Raw genomic sequence first — 4205 nt, 5'->3', positions numbered from 1 at the left:
ACTGAGCAAATTGGATATATAACTTGGTGAAAAACCATTTATAGCCTTATATACTAACAACAAGATTTTATAAATAATATGGTAATCGAAAGGCAACCAATGTAAGTCTATTAAGCTGGGTGTTATATGTTCATACTTCTTGGTGAATGTTACGATGCGCGCTACTCTATTTTGAACTAGTTGTAAGCGGTTTAAAAGAACCTTAGGTAATCCATATAGGATCGCAGTACAATAATCCAGGTTGGTAGTCACAAAAGCATGAATGATTGCTTCACTAGATTCACAATCCAAATATGGAAATGACATATCTTTTTAATGTGGTCTTCCATATCAACACTGGGATCGAGTATCACTCCAAGATTACGAACAGAAGAGGACGGTTGAATAATTTCCCCTCCAACACGAACAGATTCCTTGTTTGGCTTAAGGCCATTGAGAATCATCCAATTATTGATTTCCTGTACATATATTTCAATGCTAGATTTTGCTGAGGCGAGAAGATCATCACTTCCTAATTTAAATGACGCATAGAGATGATATGTAAGATTGTCTCTTTATGATATCAGCCACTGGTGACGTGTACAAAACATATAACAAAGGCCCAAGGGACAGACCCCTGCGGTACACCGCAATTAAGTTCACGTATAGAACATCTTAAACATTCAATTTGGACAAATTGTGTATGAGATGATACGTAGGATGCGAACCCTTCTTGTACAGACCCTGTAATACCATAACGCTGAGATAGCCTATGCAGTAGAGTTTCATGAGACACAGTAACAAATGCCACAGCTAAATCTAACATAAGTAGTACAACGGCTTTATTGCCATCAATTGCACGCAGAATATCATCTTGCACATTCACCATGACAGTTTCAGTAGAATGATGGACTTCATAAGCTGACTGAAAATCCTCATGTAGGTTATTGGTCATCAGATAGTTGTTTAATTGGAGAGCAACACTTTTCTCAATAATCTTCGATAGCGCCTTCAAGTTAGAGATGGGTCTAAAGTTCTTGAATTGTAAAAGGTCCGCATCAGGTTTCTTGAGCAGAGGTGACAATACTGCAGATTCCAGACATGTAGGCATGCAGCCATCACAAAGTGAGAGGTTGACAATGTTAGTAATAGTAGGCAGCAATTGGTCAGTGCATTGTTTGATGATAGAAGATGGTAATGGATCTAAGACACAGGACTTCGAGAACAGTGTTGCAGCCAGTTTCCTGATGTCATCAATTTTCATCTCAGTAAAAGTTGAAAATTTAGTCGAAGACATAGAAAGTACCTCATCATTAACACATTCAACCGAGTCAATGACAGCCTTCCTTTTAACAAGGAGATTTTTATGCAGTGTATCAATCTTAGTAGTAAAAAAGGTAGCAAATTCATCAGCTAGCATACGGTCGTTTTCGGAGAGTGGGTACTAATTAACAGTTGTTTTGAACAAAACTTTTTGAGTACCAGAGTTTTCTTTAATAATAGACGAATAGTATTCTGACTTACGAGACTTGATTAGATTGATTACAACGCTACATTGGTGCACATACTGCTCACAGTCAGCAGGGAGTCTCGATGCTCGCCATTTATCCAGTAGTGACCTCGTCATAATTATTCACAGCTACATGGATATCATCCTGATGTTGGAGTATAACAGAACCTTCAATATCACTTCGAAAAGAAGTCACATCAATACCACATAGTTTTCGAGAAGAGACAACCTTCTTTACGAATTTAGGCTTTTCCAAGTGTAGGGTTGAATGAACAGCCAGGGTCAGATGTTTTAACGTCATTAAAAAAATGATCCATTGCATTAGTTATTACTAATAAAGAGTGTGTCCATTAGCATGTGTTTTCTCACTGACATGCTGTACCAGATCGAGGGAGTCCAGCAAGTCCAGAAATTGTCTAGCAGTAGCATCGCTGGAATTGTCGACATGGATATTAAAGTCACCAACAATTAGCAATCGCTTATGTCGCAGATCAGCAGTAATATGTTCCAAAAGCTTAGAAAACTCTTCCAAGAACAACGATGTTGACAAACTAGGGGGTCGATAGACAAGCAGAATTCTTACACAATGCACCATGCATAGGTGAAAATCCATTAATTCAAAAGAGTGATATTGGTCTGTGAGAGAGGTGTTTAAACGAATGCTGTTCTTAAATATAATTCAAACGCCACCACCAGCAGAATGAGATCTTGGTATGTGTATCACTCTTTAGTAAAATCCAACTAGTGGTCTATTATCAATGCTGCGTTCTGATTGGTTGAGCTACTAGTAGGCTATTTGTTATAGCCCACTAGTAGCGAAAAGCGCCGGCTTTGAAAACCAAAACAACAATTAAAGTCTAGCTTTAACTAGCAAAAGATGTTTTGTCTCGATATTTTTTTGACCAACTAGTTGGATTTTACTAAAACAATTATTCCTCTCGCCCTCTGAGTCAATATTCGGCCTTCGGTCTCATGGGCTATTGACTCAGAGCCCATTCGGGCTCGAGGAATAATTGTTAAATATCCTGTACGACATGAGGTACCGATTTCAACAGAATCATCAGTACCAGGACGAAGACATGTCTCAGTCATCGCAAGTATATCAATACCATTGTCAACAACGAAGTCTTTCACGGCCATGGCTTTGTTTCTGACTGATCAAGTGTTAAGTAGACAAAAAAGTAGACTCTGATGTAGAACACAAAGGCGGCAACAAATACGTTGTTTGTGGTATTAGCATATTCGAAACGATATGGATGGTTAAACTGCATGTGATTCTCAAATCTCGATGAAGAAATAGATTCTGATGGAACGGAGTCCTGTCTTTGCGCAGGAGGGCCAGGATTAAGCTCAATGTTCAAAGAGGCATCATCATTCGGATAATATCTAAACCTGGATGTAATAAATTTACAGCACAACGGATTGTTGGACATCTTTTGTTTAAGCGAAGGTAATGCCATTGTTTGCATGCAAAATCTAGAAGACCCTGTTGAAAGAACCACGTCAATACCAAAAAACATCTTTTCCTTGGATAAATATAGTCGAGGAACCAGCCCAGAAGTAGGAAGAGATTGATATCTGCATTCATATCCCGAAATATCACTCGAGCGGTAGAAAATAATGGCACAACAACCAGAGAACACCGCAGCAAACCACCAACCACCAGCCATAACTCTTGCTGGGGGTACGGTGCCCTCAACTTGTGCGAGTGCACGAGGGAAAGCAAATTGAGTCAATTTAACGTACCAATACTTAAACAAATCCTGAGCCATTTTGAAATTCCATATACGACAAGAGACAAGAAAAGAGACCTAATTGAACAATTAATGACATTTTTACAAGAATGTGATTGCTTTAATGAGTGTTAGTGTGTAGGCATTTCGTGATCAGTGCAATATTCGTTTCATGGATGATTATAACATCAAATCAAAGCTTGGCACATGCCATGGGGGAAATAAAAGTAGATCATTGTTAAATCGTGTCAACTTGATCCAGTTCCAGGTTTGGTTTTGCGACAGTGCTATGATATTCTGCTTCCAGTCATAACTAGGATTGTTAATCTGTCTCTACAGCATGGACAATTTCCTGATGGTTTAAAGATGGCATTGATTATACCGTTATTGAAGAAATCTACTGCTGATCGCGAAATACTTTCCAACTATAGGCCCATATCAAATTTACCATTTATATCAAAGTGCTGGGAAAAAGTTGTTGCTCTTCAGTTAAATGAACATCTACATGACAACTGTCTACATGAAGTCTTTCAGTCAGCCTATAAACCATGCCATAGTACTGAATCGGCCCTAATCAGGTTACACAACGATATTCTCACTGAAATTGACAATGATAATTGTGTTATGCTGCTTTTCTTAGATCTTTTTGCAGCGTTTGATACGGTGAACCATCGAGTTTTATTGTCAATATTATCAGATCGTTTTGGAATTAAAGGAACTGCTTTGTCATGGTTTGAGTCTTATCTTTAGGAGCGTACGCAGTTTGTATGCATATAAACCATGCACTGAAATCAAGATCAACTCAAGATCTTCCTGTCGTGACATGATGTTTGGAGTCCCTCAAGGTTCCACTCTTGGACCGTTTCTGTACCTGTTGTACACTGCTCCACTTGGTGATATACTACGAGAGTATGGTGTACGTTTTCACATGTACGCTGACGACACCCTGTTGTACATGTCATTTAAGTCATCTATTACTAGTG

At 38.7% G+C, this 4205-nt stretch overlaps 1 pseudogene; it reads left to right on the top strand.

The window, feature by feature from the left end:
- The window catches only part of LOC138002312 (uncharacterized), a 4602-nt pseudogene extending 1245 nt beyond the window's left edge, over positions 1-3357 (top strand).
- Positions 3358-4205: the final 848 nt, after the last annotated feature.

The sequence above is a fragment of the Montipora foliosa genome, chromosome 5 (genome assembly GCF_036669935.1).
Source record: "Montipora foliosa isolate CH-2021 chromosome 5, ASM3666993v2, whole genome shotgun sequence".
Lineage (NCBI taxonomy): Eukaryota > Metazoa > Cnidaria > Anthozoa > Scleractinia > Acroporidae > Montipora > Montipora foliosa.
This window is presented reverse-complemented; position numbering and strand designations above follow the sequence as displayed.